General features: G+C 36.8%; 2 pseudogenes; one reads left to right on the top strand and one right to left on the bottom strand.

The window, feature by feature from the left end:
• Positions 1-3391: 3391 nt before the first annotated feature.
• On the bottom strand, positions 3392-3936 carry LOC123946424 (annotated as a pseudogene).
• A 14483-nt stretch (positions 3937-18419) lies between these two features.
• Positions 18420-19036, top strand: LOC123946423 (annotated as a pseudogene).
• The last annotated feature ends 730 nt before the right edge of the window (positions 19037-19766 follow it).

Raw genomic sequence — 19766 nt, 5'->3', positions numbered from 1 at the left:
ATCTATAATTTGAACAAAGAAGGAAACTAAATAAATTATTAATAAAATTATGACATTAAAACTTATTATTAATTCATATTTTTGACATTACAGGGTTAGTTTATTTATTACAGAACATATTTTTTTTTTTGTCATTAGAAAGGCATGGATTGGGGCTCCTGGGTGGCTCAATGGGTTAAAGACTCTTCCTTCTAATCAGGGGCCTGGGATGGAACCCTACATCTGGCTCTCTGCTCAGCAGGGAGCCTGCTCCCGCCCACCTCCGCCTGCCTCTCTGCCTACTTGTGATCTCTGTCTGTCAAGGAGATGAATAAAAACTTAAAAAAAAAAAAAAAGAAAAGCATGGATGAAAAATGAGTCACTTAGTGATTTGTGACTTTAGATGTTACTAAAGTCTTTTAAGCTTCATTTTTCTTCATTTGACATGGAGTTAAAATGTAAGGAGTGTTCTGAGAATTAATTCAACTAATATACGTGAACATGTTCTATAATTTATGTGACACTAGGATATATGAATAACTGCTTTATTTATTTTTGTTTTAGTTGGTATTAATTTCAAACTTTGGGAAGGATGCTCATGGTAGTTGTGATTTTTCAAAGGCAATTTATTTCAGTGATTTTAGAACTTTTATTATTTATCTCACAGTCCTTAAACACAGTTATGAAAAGTTTTGTTCTCTTATTCTATATTCCCATTGAAGAATTGAGGCTCGTAGAGATGGTATACCTTACACAAATTCACATAGCTAGCAAGTGTCGAATATAATCTTATGCTTCCTGAAATTAAAGTCTGTCCTCTTGAACACAATATCTGTAACCGAACTCCAAATGGCAACACACATAGCCATAGTAACTTCCTGTTCTTAACTGAAAAGAAATTAATTGGTTTAGTAAAACAAAATATACTATCCTGTTTTTATACTTTTTAATATATCCAGTTGCAAATCCTAACCCCAATATACTCCATTTAATTTGATTAAAAGTTGAACTAATGAGTCAATAATAAGGCTTGAGAGATTTTCACTGCCTTTTGTATGTCAGGCTTAACTCTGCTTTTCATACAGGTTCACAAACACAGATTGCCTGTAATAGTAAAATATTGCAAATATCATCATTATCATCTAGGGAAGCAAGCATTTCTGATAGCCTTCTCTATGCCATTGAACAATGATGTTTTCTATCATCAATATTTTTGTCTTGTTCTTCCCATTTTTTCTAGGAGGAATATACATATTTAACTATAGAGAGTAAGAAAGACCAAATATATAAAGGACAAAAAAAAAAAAAAAGAAGGTGTGTTAAAAATTTTTGGCATGGTTTTTACACAGATTTAACTTGTACAGAGTAGTTAATATTTTATGAGTTCCCTGGCTCAATGGAAATAATTCAGTGAATCAAAATTGCCAGAAAAGGGGGCACCTGGTTGGCTCAGTGGGTCAAGCCTCTGTCTTTGGCTCAGGTCATGATCTCAGGGTCCTAGGATTGAGCCCCGCATCAGGAGCTCCATTCAGTGGGGAGTCTGCTTCCCCCCCTTCCCACCTGCCTCTCTACCTACTTGTGATCTCTGTCAAATAAATAAATAAAATCTTAAAAAAATTGCAAGAACAGGAATGTGTACAAACGCTAAAGAATATAAAACATAGTACACATTAGTATTGTAGTTGAAACAGGAAGCTTGAAAGATTGTCCAATGAGATAGGAGAAATAAAACCCAACAGTAAGCAACAACAAGCACTAAGTGTGAAGTTTGTTTCCTTTGACATTACTTTTCAGACAGAGATTAGCAACCAAATATCTTAATTCCTAATACAGATCTCCACTGAATGCATCTCTACTCAATGGTGTGTTTTTTAAACTGGTTATCTACCACCTTGTACTAAGTCTATTCATTCACTCCATTATTTTTTTTTTTAGATTTTATTTATTTATTTGGCAGAGAGAGATCACAAGTAGACAGAGAGGCAGGCAGAGAGAGAGAGAGGGAAGCAGGCTCCCTGCTGAGCCCGATGCGGGACTCGATCCCAGAACCCTGAGATCATGACCTGAGCCAAAGGTAGTGGCTTAACCCACTGAGCCACCCAGGCGCCCCTCACTCCATGATTTTTAATCTGACTTCTAATAAGAAGTTTTAGTGTCATAATAATGCTCATACTTTAGATTTTTTTTTCTCACTCACAGTATTGTTCATAACCAACAGCAGTTGAAGAAATTCTTATTTTAGTTAATGTTCTAATTTGTATGCCAAGTATAGTAATAGGGGTTAGTACCATCTCTGACTAGACTACAATAATATAGTCATGTCCAAATGAGATAGTATGAATGAAAAGCACCAGTAAAATTATGCAGGTCCTTTGTGAAAGCTATGCAAAATATGGAGGTCTTTAGTGAGTTTCAATTGTATATATACTAAAGCAAATAATTTTTTGTCAGTTTGTTTCATTTTTCAAATTAGGTTATGATACTGGCTGTTATAGCTGAAGACCTCAGGCAAATAGTGCAACTTTTTTGAACATCTATTTACACACTTGTAAAGAAGAGATAATTAGTCTAATTTGCCATATACCTGTGAAGATTAAATGTGATGTGGTTTAGGACATATCTAGTTCAGTTTAAGGCACAATAATAATGTTCTCTATAGAACAGATTTTATGGAATTCCCATCAAATGTCCTGGAGGCATGAGTGTCATCATTACACTAATACACCTAACTATTCACCTATTATATATTTAAAAATAATGCAGATAAAGAAGGAGAGTATGTAAAAAATGGCATGTCACATGCCTTAAGTATAACTAGAAAACAGAAGACATATGACCTTCAAATCATTTGTAGTAATAGAAACCCTCAAGTCAACTAGCTGAATTGGAAAACTGGACAGACACTGAAGATGGTTTGCAAAAAATATGGTTGTTACAGCTAATTTCATATTTTTTATAACTTTAGGAAAGAAAATGTGATATTAGTAACAAAAATTAAGAATTGATTAAGACAGTGTTTACTCATTCACCATTCCAGTATATAATACAATGCAATATTTTTATTATTCAGAACAATCAGAAAATAGCTTATATTTTATAGCCATGGAATTTCTATTTGGAACCGTAAATCAGTGAGAATGTGGAACCTGCAGACAATTTGAAGGAAAGACACAACATGGTTACTTTCAGTTTAAAGAAAGCTTCAACAAAGTGCTCAGCCTTGCAAGTATCTCTGAGATGGATATGGAAGGATATTGTAGAAGTTGAAATTTTATTTTTTCTTTGTTGAATATTCACAATGACATCCATTCATTGTTAACATATATTTTCACTTCTTTCTCAACAACAATGTTAAGTAAGTTTTTGTAAACTTGTTTTCCTTGCTGGTTCACCAGGGCATAAATAAAAGGGTTCAACATGGGGGGGGGGCAATTGAGGTGTTGAGAATAGCTACTCCTTTGGTCAGTGATGCTATTTCTCTTGCTGAAGGCTTGACATACATGAATATACAGCTCCCATAAGAGATGGAAATGACAATCAAGTGAGTGGAGCACATGGAGAAAGCCTTTTTTCCTCTGACTAGCAGATGGGATTCTCAGGATCATGCTAAGGATGCACAGGTAGGAGAGAATCACTAATGCCAAAGTGAAGAGCAGAGTGACAAAAGCAAAGTAAAAGCCAGTCATCTTTAAAAGCCATGTATCTGAGCACGAGAGTTGTAAAATGGGCAAATAGTCACAAGAGATATGACCAAGTACATTGGAAGCACATAAATCTAGTTGGAGGATGAACATGAATGGTGGGAAAATGGTAAGAAATCCTGCCAAGCCAGGACCCAAAGACAAGCAGGATGAAGATTTTTTTGCTCATGATGGTGGTGTAATGAAGAGGCTTTCAGACGGCATCATAACAATCAAAAGACATGGCAGTGAGAAGAACAAATTCAGAAACACCCATGAAGATGAAGAAAAATAGTTGAGCTAAACATTGTTATAGGAAATGGTCTTGATATTTGTAATGATTGCCCCCCAAAATCTTGAGATAGAGACACTGGTGAATGTGATTTCTGAGAAGGAGAAATTCTGCAGGAAGTACTATATAGGAGCCTTGAGATGACAGTCTATCAAGGTGAGGATGATGATGGTTAGGTTTCCAGTGACACTTAATACATAAGCCACAAATAAAAAGATAAAGCTGGGGGTCGTCTGAGATGCCTAAGGGAATGAACTCTGTAATCATTGTATTATTTCTCATGATGCTTTTTATTTTCTTTAAGAAAAATCTACTGTTGAGAAATAAAACAGAAAGAAAGAGTATGTGAATACTAAAGGATTTGAGGACTTAAATGTTCATATTTGCTTCTTTTAAAAATTTTTTATTTAAATTCCAGTTGGTTAACATATAATGCAATACTCGTTTCAGATGTACAACTGAGTGACTCAATACCTACATACTACATGCGTGCAAGTTACAAATGTCCTCCTTAATGCTCATCACCTATTTCACCCATTCCCTGCACCCTACTCCCCCTGGTAACCATCAGTTTGTTCTCTATAGTTAAGAGTCTGTTTCTTGGTTTGCCACTCTGTTTCCTCATAAAATTGATTGTTTTGTTTTTAAAATTCCACATATGAGTGAAATCATAAGGTATTTGTCTGTCCGTGATTTACTTATTTTACTTATTATAACCACACACACACACACACACACACACACACTCACTCACACACACCTCATATTTTCTTTTTTTTTTTTTGAGCTTTCTTAATAATTTTTTTCTTTAAATTTTATTTTTTTCCCTTTTTATTAATTTTTTCAGCGTAACAGTATTCATTCTTTTTGCACAACACCCAGTGCTCCATGCAAAACGTGCCCTCCCCATCACCCACCACCTGTTCCCCCAACCTCCCACCCCTGACCCTTCAAAACCCTCAGGTTGTTTTTCAGAGTCCATAGTCTCTTATGGTTCGCCTCCCCTCCCCAATGTCCATAGCCCCCTCTCCCCTCCCAATCCCACCTCCCCCCAGCAACCCCCAGTTTGTTTTGTGAGATTAAGAGTCATTTATGGTTTGTCTCCCTCCCAAGCACCTCATATTTTCTTTACCCACTCATTAGTTAATGGACATTTGGGCTCTTCCTATAATTTGGCTATTGTTGATAATGCTGCTACAAACGTAAATGTGCTGTCTCACATTTAGGTCCTTCATCCATTTTGAATTTAATTTTTGTGTATGGTGTAAGAAAGTGGTTCAGTTTCATTCTTTTGCATGTTGCTGTCCAGTTTTCCTAACACCATTTTTGAAGAGACTGTCTTTTTCTCATTGGGTATTCTTTCCTGTTTTGTCAAAGCTTTGTTGATCATAAAGTTGTGGTTTCATTTTAGGGCTTTATATTCTGTTCCACTGATCTCTCTGTTTTTGTGCTGTACTGTTTTCATCACTACAGTTTTGTAATATAACTTCCAAGTCAGCATTACCGTGCACCCAGCTCTGCCTTTTTTCAAGGTTGCTTTGGCTATTTGGGGCCTTTTGTCATTCCATACAAATTTTAGGATTGTTCTAGTTCTGTGAAAAATGCTGTTGGTATTTTGATAGGAGTTGTATTAAATGGATAGGTCACTTTAGGTATTGTAGACAGTTAAACAATATTTGTTCATCAAATCCATGAGCATTGAATGGCATTCCATTTCCTTGTGCTATTTCACTTCCTTTCATCAGTGTTCAATAGTTATCAGAGTACAGCTCTTTCATGTAGGTATCTTATTGTTTTCTGGTGCAATTGTAAATGGTATTGATTCCTCAATTTTTCTTTCTGCCACTTCATTTTTTGATATATACAAATGTAACAGATTTCTGTACATTGGCTTTGTATCCTGCAACTTTACTGAATGCATTTGTCAGTTCTAGCAATTATTTGGTGGGGTCTTTTGGGTTTTCTATATAGAGTATCATAGCATCTACAAAATGTTTTGGGAACATTTTGTAAAGAAATGTCAAAGAAGTTTGACTTCTTTCCCAATTTAGATGTCTTTTATCTCTCTTTGTTGTCTGATTGCTGAGGTTATCACTTCTGCTAATATGTTAAATAAGAGTGGTGACAGTGGACATCCTGGTTCTTGCTTTTGGCCATAGAGAAAAATGCTCAGTTTTTTTCCCCATTGAGGATGATATATAGTTTGGGGTTTTCATATATGGCCTTTATTATGTTGAGGTTTGCTTCCTCTCTCCCAACTTTCTTGAGAGTTTTTATCATGAATGGATGTTGTACTTGTCAGATTCTTTTTCTGCATCTATTGAAAGGATCATATGGTTCTTATCCTTTCTTTTATTAATATGTTGTATCACAGTGATCAATTTATGGATCTCGAACCACCCTGTCAGGTCAAGAATAAATCCCACTTGATCATGCTGAATGATTCTATTAGTATGTTTTTCAATTTGCTAGTGTTCTGTTGAGAGTTTTCACATCCATTTTCATCAGGGATATTGGCCTATAGTTCTCTTTTTTAATGGAATCTTTGTCTGATTTTGGTATAAGGGTAATACTGGCCTCAAAGAATGAATTTAGAAGTTTTCTTTCAATTTCTATTTTTAGGAACAGTTCAAGAAGTATAGGTATTAACTGTTCTTTGAATGTTGAGTAGAGTTCACCTGGGAAGCCATCTGGACCAGGACTCTCATTTGTTGGGAGATTATTGATTAATGATTTCATTTCTTTGCTGGTTACCAGTCTGTTAAAGTTTTCCACTATCTTCCTATTTGACTTTTGATAATTTATATATTTCTAGGAATTTATCTATTTCTTCCAGGCTGTCCAATTTGTTGGTATATACTTTTTCATAATATTCTCTTAAAATTCTTTGTATTTCTGTGGTGTTGATACTTATTTCTCCTCTTTCATTTGTGATTTCTTAGTCCTATTTTTTTTAATGAGTCTGGCCAAAGGTTAGTCAGTTTTATTGATATTTAAATTTTAAAATTTTTATTTAATTAATTTATTTTTAAAGTTTTTATTTGTTTGACACAGAGAGACATAGAAAGAGAGGAAATACAAGCAGGGGGAGTGGGAAAGGGAGAAGCAGGCTTCCACTGAACAGGGAGTCTGATGTGGGGCTTGAACCCAGGGCCCTGGGATCATAACCTGAGCAGAAGGTAGATGCTTAATGACCAAGCCACCCAGTTTTTAAATTAAAAAAAAAATTTAAATTAACATATAATGCATTATTTGTTTCAGGAGTACATGTCTCTGTTTCATTAGTCTTACACAATTCATAGTACTCACCATAGGACATACCTTCCCCAATGTCCATCACACAGATGCCCCGTCCCTCCCACCCACCTCCACTCCAACCCTCAGTTCATTTCCTGAGATTAAGAGTCTCTTATGATTTGTCTCCCACTCTGGTTTCATCTTTCCCTTCCCCTATTATTCATTGTCTTGCTTCTCAGATTTCTCATATCAATGAGATCATGTGATAATGGTCTTTCTCTGATTGACTTATTTCGCTTAGCATAATACCCTCTAGTTCCATCCATATCATTGCAAATGGCAAGAGTTCATTTTTTGATGGTTGCATAATATTCCATTGCATATATATACACTATCTCTTCTTTATCCATTCAACTGTTGATGAACATCTAGGCTCTTGGAATAGTTTGGCTATTGTGGACATGGCAGCTATAAACACTCAGGTGCACATGCCCCTTTGGATCACTACATTTGTATCTTTGAGGTAAATACCCAATAATGCAATTGCTGGGTTGTAGGATAGCTCTATTTTCAACTTTTTGAGGAACCTCCATACTTTTCCCCAGAGTGGCTGCACCAACTTGCATTCCCACCAACATGTAGGAGGGTTCCCTTTTCTCTGCATCCTCACCAACATCTGTAGTTTCCTAACATGTTAATTTTAGACATTCTAACTGGGGTGAGGTACTATCTCATTGAGGTTTTGATTTGTATTTCCCTGATGCAGACTGATGTGGAGCACTTTTTCATGTGTCTGTTGGCCATTTGGATATGTTCTTTGCAGAAATATCTTTTCATATCTTCTGCCCATTTCTTGATTGGATTAAAATTTATTCTTTGGTATTGCTTGATAAGTTCTTTAAAGATTTTGGATACCAGCCCTTTATGTGATATGTCATTTGCTAAGTTCTTTATAGATTTTGGATACTAGCCCTTTCTTTATGTGATATGTCATTTGCAAATATCTTCTCCCATTCTGTCAGTTGTCTTTTGGATTTGTTGACTGTTTCCATTGTTGTGCAAAAGTTTTCTATCTTGAAGAAGTCCCAATAGTTCACTTTTGCCCTTGCTTCCCTTGCCTTTGGTGATGTTTCTAGGAAGAAGTTGTTGTGGCTGAAGTTGAAAAGATTGCTCTCTGTATTCTCCTCAAGGATTTTGATGGAGTCCTGTCTGACATTGAGGTCTTTCATCCATTTTGAGCCTACTTTTGTGTGTGGGGTAAAGAAATGGTCCAGTTTAATTCTTCTGCATCTGTCTGTCCAGTTTTACCAACATCATTTGTTAAAGAGACTGTCTTCTTTCCATTGGATATTCTTTTCTGCTTTGTCGAAGATTAGATGACCACAGAGTGAAGGGTTCATTTATGGGCTCTCTATTCTGTTCCATTGATCAATGTGCTTGTTTTTGTGCCAGTACCATACTGTCTTGATGATCACATCTTTTTAATAGAGCTTGAAGTCCAGAATTGTGATGCCGCCAACTCTGGTTTTGTTTTCCAATATTCCTCTGGCTATTTGGGGACTTTTGTGGTTCCATACAAGTTTTAGGATTATTTGTTCCATTTCTTTGAAAAAAAATGATGGTATTTTCATAGGGATTGCTTTAAATGTGTAGATTGCCCTAGACATCATTGACATTTTCACAATATTTGTTCTTCCAACCCATGAGCATGGAACATTTTTTTTTCCATTTCCTTGTGTCTTCCTCAATTTCTTTCATGAATAATCTAGAGTTTTCTGAGCATGGGTTTTTTGCCTCATTGGTTGAATTATTCCTAGGCATCTTATAGCTTTGGGTGCCATTGTAAATCGAATTGACTCCTTAATTTCTTTTTCTTCTGTCTTGTTTTTGGTACATAGAAATTCACCTGATTTCTGTGCATTGATTTTATATCCTGACACTTTACTGAATTCCCATATGAGTTCTAGCAGTTTTGGGGTGGAGTCTTGAGTTTTCCACATAAAGTATCATATCATCTGCAGAGAGTGAGTGTTTGACATCTTTGCCAAATTGGACGCTCTTTATTTCTTTTTGTTGGCTGATTGCTGAGGCTAGGACTTCTAGCACAATGCTGAATAACAGTGGTGATAGTGGACATCTCTGCCATGTTTCTGACCTTAGGGGAAAAGCTCTCAGTTGTTCCTCATTGAGAGTGATATTCTCTATGGGTTCTTCATATATGGCTTTGATGATATTGAGGTATGTACCCTACACTGTGAAAAGAGTTTTGATCAAGGAAGGATGCCATACTTTTTCACATGCTTTTTCTGCATCTATTGAGAGTATTGTTTGTTTCTTGTTTTTTTTTTTCTTTTTTTAATGTATTTGTACCACATTAATTGCTTTGCAGATGTTGAGCCAACCTTGCAGCCTAGGAATAAATCCCATTTCTTTGTGGTGAATAATACTTTTCATGTACTGTTGGATCCTACTGGCTTGTATTTTGTTGAGAATTTTTACATCTGTGTTCATCAGGGATACTGGTCTGTAATTCTCCTTTTTGATGGGGTCTTCATCTGGTTTTGGGATCAAGGTAATGCTGACCTCATAGAATGTGTTTGGAATTTTTGCTTCCATTTATATTTTTTGTAACAATTTCAGGAGAATAAGTATTATTTTTTCTTTAAATGTTTGGTAGAATTCCCCTGGGCAACCATCTGGCCCTGGGCTCTTGTTTCTTGGGAGATTTTTGGTGACTGCTTCAATCTCCTTACTGGTTTTGGGTCTGTTCAGGTTTTCTATTTTTTTTTTTTTCTGCTTCAGTTGTGGTAGTTTATATGTCTCTAGGAATGCATCCATTTCTTCTAGATTGTCAAATTTGCTGGCGTTTAGTTGTTCATAATATGGTCTTATAGTTGTTTGTATTTCTTTGGTGTTGGTTTTGATCTCTCCTCGTTCATTCATGATTTTATTTATTTGAGCCCTCTGTCTCCTTTTTGAGAAGTCTGGCCAAGAGTTTATTAACCTCATTAATTCTTTTGAAGAGCCAGCTCCTAGTTTCATTGATCTGTTCTACTGTTCTTTTGGTTTCTATTTCATTGATCTCTGCTCTGATCTTTATGATTTTTCTTCTCCTGCTGGGTTTAGGTTTTCTTTGCTGTTCTTTCCCCATGTCCTTTACATGTAGGGTTAGGCTGTGAATTTGAGACTTTTCTTTCTCTTTTCTTTCTTTCTTTCTCTTTCTTTCCTTCTTTTCTTACTCTCTTTCTCTTTTATTTTCTTTCTTTATTTTTTTTTAGGATTTTATTTATTTATTTGGCAGAGAGAGACACAGTGAGAGAGGGAACATAAGCAGGGGGAATGGGAGAGGGAGGGAGAAGCAGGCGTCCCATGAAGCAGGGAGCCCAATGTGGGGCTCAATTCCAGGACCCTGGGATCATGACCTGAGCCAAAGGCAGATGCTTAACTGCTGAGCCACCCAGGCACACTTCCTTTCTTATTTCTTGAGAAAGCCTTGTTTTACTATATACTTTCCTCTTAACACCACCTTTGTTGCAACCCAAAGATTTTGAACAGCTCTATTTTCCTTTTCATTTCTTTCTATGAATTTCTTTAATTCTTCTTTAATTTCCTGGTTGACCCATTCAAGAGGATGCTCTTTATCCCTCATGTATTTGAGTTCTTTCCAACTCTCCTCTTGTGGTTGAGTTCTAGTTTCAAAGCATTGTAGTCTGAAAATATGCAGGGAATGATCTTTACCTTTTGGTCCTGGTTGAGAGCTGATTTGTGACCCAGGATATGATCTATTCTGGAGTATGGTCCATGTGCACTAGAGAAGAATGTGTATTCTGTTGCTTCGGATGGAATGATATGAATATATCTAGAAGTCCATCTAGTACAGTGTGTCATTTAAAGCCTTTATCTCCTTGTTAATCTTTTGTTTAAGTGATTTGTCCAGTTCAGTGGAGGGGTTGGTAAATTCCCCTATATTATTGTATTATGGTTGATGTGCTTCTTTGATTTTGTTATCAATTAGCTTGTATAATTTTCTGCTCCCATGTTAGGGGAATAGATATTTAAAATTGTTAGGTGTTCTTGAATAGACCCTTTAAACATGAAATAGTGTCCTTCCTCATTTCTTATCATATTCTTTGGCTTAAAAATCGGATTTGTTTGATATAAGGATTGCCACCCCGGCTTTCTTTCTTTTCTTTTTCTTTCTTTTTTTTTTTTTTAAAGATTTTAATTACTTATTTGACAGACAGAGATCACAAGTAGGCAGAGAGGCAGGCGAAGAGAGAGGGGGGAAGCTGGCTCCCTGTTGAGCAGAGAGCCCGATGTGGGGCTTGATCCCAGGACCCAACCATGACCTGAGCCAAAGGCAGAGGCTTTAACCCACTGAGCCACCCAGGCAACCCCTGGCTTTTTTTGATGTCCATTAACATGGTAAATTGTTTTCCACCTCCTCATTTTAATTCTACAGTTGTCCTTGAGTCTGCAATGAGTCTCTTGCAGACAGCATTTTGATGGGTCTTGTTTTTTTATCCAATCTGAGACCCTGTGTCTTTAATTGGGGCCTTAGCCCATTTACATTGAGTAACTATTGAAAGATATGAATTTGGTGCCATTTTATTGCCTGTAAGGCAACTGTTACTGTATATTGTCTGTTTCTTTCTGATTTATGTTACTTTTAGAATCTCTTTTTGCTTAGAGAACCCCTTTCAATATTTCCTGTAGGGCTGGTTTGGTGTTTGCAAATTCATTTAGTTTTTGTTTGTCCTGGAAACTTTTTATCTCTTCTTCTATTTTCAGTGACAACCTAGCTGGATATAGTATTCTTGGCTGCATCTTTTTCTCATTTAGTACTGTGAACATATCATGTCAGTCATTCTGACTTGCCAGGTCTTTGTGGATCAGTCTGCTGTCAATCTAGTGTTTCTACCATTGTATGTTATAGATCTCTTGTCCTGAGCTGCTTTCAGGATTTTCTCTTCTTCTCTGACACTTGTAAGTTTTACTATTAGATGATGGGGTGTGAACATATTTTTATTGATTTTAAGAGGGATACTCTGTGCCTCCTGGATTTTGATGTTTGTTTCCGTCCCCAAATTACTGAATTTCTCTGCTATAATTTGCTCCAATATACCTTCTGTCCCTCTCTTTCTTTCTTCTTCTTCTGGGATCCCAATTATTCTAATATTGTTTCATCCGATAATATTACTTTTCTCAGCTTCTTTATTTTCCATTATTTGGTCTTCTGTACCACTCATTCACTCTTCTGCCTCATTTATCCTAGCAGTTAGAGCCTCCATTTACGATTGCATGTCATTAGTAGCCTTTTTGATTTTGACTTGGTTAGATATTAGTTCTTCTATTTCTCCAGAAAGGGATTCTCTAGTATTTTCTATGTTTTTTTTCCAAGCTCACCTAGTATCTTTACATCAGTTCTGACATCTTACTAATGTCCATATTGATTAGGTTCCTGGCAGTCAGTACTGCCTCTTGTTCTTTTATTTATTTTTTTTGAGGTGAGTTTTTCCATTTTGTCATTTTGTCCAAAGAAGAATAGATGAATGAGAACAAGAGAACAAACTGCTACAAGAGTAACAACAACCCCAGAAAAATAGACACCGAATAAATCAGAAGAGACAGGAAGCCAGGGGAAAAAGAAAGGGGGAAAAAATAGAGTATGATCAGTCTGGTGAATAGAACAGAGGCACACAGGGGTGCCTGGGTAGCTCAGTGGGTTAAAGCCTCTGCCTTCAGCTCAGGTCATGATCCCAGGGTCCTGGGATCAAGCCCCGCATCAGGCTCTCTGCTCGGCAGGGACCTTGCTTCCCCTCCTCTCTCTGCCTGCCTCTCTGCCTACTTGTGATCTCTGTCTGTCAAACAAATAATAATAAAAAAAAATTAAAAAAAATATTTAAAAAAAAGAACAGAGGCACACAACTAGATCTGGGGTGTATTTTGGTCTGTTAGAAGAAATTGCCTCCCAAAATTTTAAAGAAAGAACAACATATATATACAAAAAATAAGGTTAAATACAATGAAGGGATAGACTATGACTGTAAAAATGAAAATTAAAAAGACTTTAAAAAAGAAATTGATAAGATAAGATGTTGGTTGAAATAGGAAAGAAGAAAAATTCAAAAGAAATTGAAAAAAGAAAAAATGAAAAGTAAAGAAATTAACTTTGAAAGACTAAAGAAACATGGGAAAATTTTTAGGTGTACAGTTTATGACATCCAGTACATTCACATTGTTGTGCAATGATCATCACTATCCATCTCTGGAACTTTTTCATCACGTAAAACTGAAACACTGTACCCATTAAGCAATAACTCTGCATTATCCTCTGCCCCCCAGCAGAGTTCCTACCACTGTTCTACTTTCTCTCTGTATGAATTTGTCTATTCTAGTTTCTTCTATAAGTAGAATTGTATAATATTTGTTTAAAAAAAAGGAATCATGGGACAAAGGCAATGAATTTTATGTGCTATATTCCTCTAACACTGGAGTTTTTGAGTTCTCATTGATTGGTAAACTTGGTCTTGGCTGGATATTCTTGCTGATCTTCTGGGGGAAGGGCCTGTTGCAGTGATTCATAAATGTGTTTGCCTCAGACAGAATTGTACCTCCCTTGCCAAGGGCCAGGTTTAGTCATCTGCTCTGGTTTGCTCTTGGTAGCTTTTGTTCCTTGAGGGATTTCAACACATCTTCGGAGGATGAGAATGAAAATGGTGACCTCCCAATCTCTGGCCCCAGAGGAGCTAAGAACTCAGGGCCCCATTCTTCAGTGAACCCTCAGACAAAAGCAGTCAATCGCTCCTGTCTCCCTGGTCTCTGGCCACACTCCATGCTTACCTGGCCTGTGACCAAGCTTTTGTATCTCTGGCACATGGCCCTGTTTGGAGTTTCCTAACCCAGTGTATTGCTACCATGAGCTCCCATGCTATTCCTCCCCGGGGGGGGGGGGAGTTTTCTTAGATCTGGTGTTTGCTGGGTCCCTGCTTGAAGAATAGTAACCCTACTGTGCTACAGATCATGGTTTAGGGTAACCCAGAGCTTACAGCCCACTTCTCAGCTCTGTCTTTGCAGCCTGCTTCCACACTATGATACTTGGGAGCTCTGTCACACTCGGGCACCCCTGTCTTTCTGTGACCCTGAGGGTCTTGAGATCACACTGTCCCACTGAGGGTTCTATACCCCCCCTTACCCCACCCCCCGCTTAGCCACCGGAGTGACATCCCTCAGCAGAGTAGGATTCTAAAAGTTCTGATTTTGTGCTCTGCTGGCCTGATGTTTGCAAATTGCCTCAGATTCACTTCTCTGCACATCCTACCCTCCAGGAAGTGGCCACTTTTTTATTCATAGGATTGCTTCTATTCTTTTCCTCAATCTCCTGTTGAGTTTGTAGATGTTCAGAGTGGTTTGATAACTATATAGCTGAATTCCTGGGACCAGAGGAAATTTAGGTCTCCTACTCCTCTGCCATCTTGCTCCCAATCAGTTTTATTAACTTTTTTTTTTTTTTTTAAGAAAGAGCTCCTGGCATCATTGATATGTTATATTGATTTTTTTTTTTTGGTTCTATATCATTTTTTTTCTCCTCTAATCTTTATCATTTCCTTTCTTCTACTGGGATTAGGGCTCATTTGTTTTTGTTTTTCTAGCTTTTTTAAGTTTGAATTTTGATTGCTTATTTGAGTTTTTTCTTGCATCATATAGTAGGCCTGTATTGGTGTATACTTACCTCCTAGAACCACTTTTTCTTTTTCCCAAGGGTTTTGGGCTAATGTGTTATCATTTTCATTTGTTTCCATATATATATATATATATATATATGCATACATATTTCTTCTCTAATTTCCAGGTTGACCCATTCATTCTTTAGTAGGATATTCTTTAGCCTCCATTTATTTGCAGTCTTTCCAAATTTGTTTTTGTGGGTGACTTCAAGTTTCATAGTGCTCTGGTTGGTAAATATGCGAGGTATTATATCAGTATTTTTGTGCTCCTTGAGGCCCAGTTTTGACCCAGTAGATGATCTATTCTGGAGAATGTCCATGTGCACTTGAAAAGAATGTATCTTCTATTCCTTTAGGATGGAATGTTCTGAATATATCTATTAACTCCATCTGGTCCAGTGTGTCATTCAAAGCCATTGTTTCCTTGTTGATTTCTTGCTGAGACCATCTGGGGTATTAAAGTCCCCTACTATTATTGTATTATTAGCAAGGAATTCCTTTATGTTTGTGAAGAATATTTTTATATATTTGGGTTCTCCCAAGTTCGGGGCATAAATATTTATAATTGTTTGACCTTCTTCTTGGATAGAACTTTTATTATGATACAGTGCCTTTCTTTGTGTCTTTTTACAGTCTTTGATTTATCTGATATAAGTATGGCTAGTTTATCTGCTATTATTATGGTTTCTCTGGCTTCATTTTGACATCTGTTTCCGTCATAAATATTTCTCCATCCCCTCACTTTCAATCTGCAGGTGTCTTTAGGTCTCAAATGAGTCTCTTGTAGGCAGCATATAGATGGGTCTCTCTCTCTTTTTTTTTTAAATCCATTCAGACACTCTAAGCCTTTTGATTGGAGCATTTAGTCCATTTACATTCAGAGTAATTATTGATACATATGCATTTAGTGCCATTTTATTACCTGTAAACTCTTTGTTTCTGGAGGTTTTCTCCATTCCTTTCTAGTTTTTGTCATTTTTGGTCTTTCTTTCCAGTCAAAGAGTCTCCTTTAATATTTCTTTCACAGCTGGTTTAGTGGTCCTGAACTCCGTTAATTTATGTTTGTCTGGAAAACTCTTTAACTCTCCTTCTACTCTGAATGAGAGCCTTGCTGGATTGAATAATCTTGGCTGCAGATTTTCCACATCGGGTACTTTGAATATACATGCCACTTTCATCTTGCCTGCCAAATTTCTGTGGCGATATCTGCTGCTAATCTTATTGGTCTTTATAAGTTAGAGCCTTCTTTTGTTTAACTACTTTCAGGATTTTTCTTTATCCCTATATTTTGCAAATTTAACTACAGTGCATCTTGCTGTTGGCCTTCTTTTGCTGATTTTAATGGCAATTCTCTGCACCTTCTGAATTTAGATGTTTGTTTCTTCTCCCAGATTAGGGAAATTTTCAGCTATAATTTCCTCAAATAAACCTTCTGCCCCCTTTTCCCTCTTTTCTTCTTCTGGGACTCCTATGATATAAATTTTATTACCTTTGATGATATCAGTGATTTCTCAATTTCATGATCTAAATTTTTCTTTCCCTCTTGTGCAGCTTCATTATTTTCCATAATTCTATATCAGTCATTCATTTCTCTGCTTCTTCCATCCTTGAAGTCATTATGCCCAATGTGTTTCACGTCTTAGTTTTTTCATTTTTCATTCAGGTCTCATTAATTTTTAGCTTTTCTATCTCTGTGGTAGGGGCCTCCCTGGAGTCTTCTATGCTTTTCTCAAGCACAGTTAATATCTTTATGATTGTTGCTTTAAATTCTGGATCAGGCATATTACTTATATCTGTTTCAGTTTGATCCCTGGCCCTGACCTTTTCTTGTTCTTTCTTTTGAGATGAATTCCTCCATCTTGGCTTTTTGCCTAGGTCTCTGTCTTCTTCTGTGTGTTATGAAAGCGTATTATGTTTTCTGCTCCTGTTAATAATGGATTTATGAAGAAGAGTTCATATAAGGCCCATGTCCAGTGCTCCAGGATGTGTCTCCAGTTGTGTGCTGTGTAGACTCTGCTCCTATGTTATCGCAGCTCTTTTCTTCAGGTCAGTCCTCTGCAGTATTTCTCCTTGCTTCCAGTGGGGAGTGTCTGGACCTATTCCAGAGTGTGGTTGAGTTTTAACCAAGTGTGTTCTGGTCTGCTTGCTAAAAGAGACCTGAGGCTATTTCCACTAGAGCTGAAGCTTTGCAGAACTCTAGTCAGTAGATGTGCTGTGTGCAGGGGTTTGGCTTGAGAGGTTAATTTCAGTTCCCATTGTAGAAAACCCAGTCATATAAAATTATTCAAACAAGACATCAGAGGAGAGCAATAATAATTTCAGACAGGAGATAACAATTTAGATAGGAATAGGCTTTTTGAGATCTCCCTCCTTTTGTTGATTAATTTAACAAATATTTTAGTAAATGATGGCTTACCATACCATACCATAGTATGTTAAGCCCTTTGATAGGCAACAATGAACAAAGTATCCCATTTTCTAGCAAAATGTTCATAGTCTATGAAGATCTAGCATCAAGAAAGATGACATTTCAGTATATGGTGAAATCATCTAATCATATCGATAAGCATACTATATCACAAAACTCATGTAATCCTATTTGACTATAAATTACAGCAATACAAAGCCAATTTTATAGATGGAGCAAAGAGGACAATGCGAATTTGAGGACTTTAGCATTGACGATCTACCATCAGATCGAGTGGTATAGGGCATGATGAACACCAAAGAGATCTGATTATTTAAGTATATAAAGACTTACTGTGACTCAAATCAGACTGATGGAGAGTGACTAAGTATTATCTATCAGTGAGAGAATCAGTTGTTAATCCCATATTCTATGGTTATGGCTTCAGTTGTTGTTGTGGATAACTCAGTGTTCAATCCAAAAATGACAGAAACCCTTGCCAATGAGAGATGATATTATCATACAGGCATATGTTACATCTGAGATTACCAGTGGAAGAGTTTGGGATTCTAAGCTTCTTTAGTGACAGCAATTTTCTGCATCTAAATTTAGGGATTACGTTTAATTCCAAAAGAGTAGTTGTTTTCTGAATTTTTAATTTTCTAAGATACGTTATTTTGGAGATAAATCCCCATAAGCCAAACCTGGCATTTTAGATGAGCTTATTTAGTACTCTTGTGAAGGAAGGGCTTTTGTGGAAAAAAAGCAACCTATTCTGACATTCTAAGATTTTTTGGTATATGTTCATGTTGCAAGATTTCTCACCTCCCCCAGCAACTGGTACAATGGCTTCTTTGGGGGGCATGGCATTGATCTGAATCACTGTTCAGATGCATATTGGCCGTATATACATTATTTGTTCCCTATGAATATCTGTCTCATTCTTTAGAAGGAGAAGAAAGCATGTTCATTTAAAGAGATTGTTAATATCTTGGGGTGGTAGGTAAAATGTTGAAGAGAGTTTAAAACATACAATGTTGCCCTTTCATTTGGTTATTGTGTCTTGAGGCACCAGGAGCAACAAAGTCTCCAAGTGACACCCTGTGCTGGTAGTGTGGGAAGTCCTGAATGGGAATCAGTGCCAGGGTCAGAAGTTTCTGGAGATGGTGGAGCTGCAGAGCAGCTTGAAGAACTACAACCCACAGAAGGACAAATGCTTCTCAGGCACATTCAGGCTGAAGTCCATTTCCTGCCCCAAGTTTTGGGGCACCAGCAGCACTATGATGAGTCCATGATTGTGGATATTCCCCACACGGACACTGAGACATTAAAGAAACTCAACAGGAATAAAAAATTAGTCAAGAATATGACCAAGAAGTGTCATTACTTTTTGGCTTCAGAAACTCTGATCAAGTAGATTCCACAAGTTTTTGGTCCAGGCCTGAATAAATCTGGCAATTTCCCTTCCATTCTCAACTCACAATAAGAATATGGGGCCCAAAGTGAATGAAGTAAAGTCCACAGTCCTATTCCAGATGAAGAAGTTGCTATGTCGGCAGTGGCTGTTGGCCACATGAAGATGGCAGATGATGAGCTTGTGTGCAACACCCACTTAGCTGTCAACTTCCAGGTGTTGTTACTCAAGAAGAATTGACAGGAGGTCTGTGCTTTATACATCAAAAGCATCTTGGACAAGCCCTAGCGCCTGTACTGAGGCACACCTCAATAAACACTAGTGTTAACATAAAAAAAGAAAAAAGTGTAATATCCATATGAGGAACATTAGTGTTGGTTTTATAGCATAATTTTTTCTGTGCATACTGAATTGAATCAATAAAATCAGCTTCTCATGGAAAGCATAAAAGAGAAGTAATGATTCCTTTTTTATTTTCTATTTTTATTCACATTATTCCCATTCACTTCACTCACTTTAACAACTGTCATTTGCAATCATTATTCTCTTTGCCCAGGATATCCATTTAATTATATTTTTTACTTTTACTTGGAATACTTACTGCATTATTGCAAATGCTGTGAACAGTCCTATATTTTATATTCATATGGCCCTGGGTATATGTTTTTATAAGAGATTAATAATTCCATACCTAAATGTCTACCTTTTTATCTGTTGCTCAAAATCTTAAAAAGTGGTGATGGTCTATTCTAATAATCCAAATGGTTAGTGCATGCCTGAAATGTAGTTGCTTTGAAAGTGTTTTCAGAAATAACATCTGAATGATTTTCACTATAAGAATTAGATGGAAATTGTAAAAGACACTTAATCTCAGGAAGCAAACTGAGGTTTGCTGGGGAGTGGGGAGGGAGGCGCAGGATGGCTGGTTGGTGGACATTGGGGAGGGCATCTGTTATGGCGAGTGCTGTGAATTGTGTTAGATTGATGATTCATGGACCTGTACCCATGAAGCAAATAATGCATTTATGAA

The sequence above is a fragment of the Meles meles genome, chromosome 7 (genome assembly GCF_922984935.1).
Source record: "Meles meles chromosome 7, mMelMel3.1 paternal haplotype, whole genome shotgun sequence".
Classification (NCBI taxonomy): domain Eukaryota; kingdom Metazoa; phylum Chordata; class Mammalia; order Carnivora; family Mustelidae; genus Meles; species Meles meles.
Note: the sequence above shows the minus strand (reverse complement) of the source record. Positions and strands in the feature narration are given on the sequence as shown.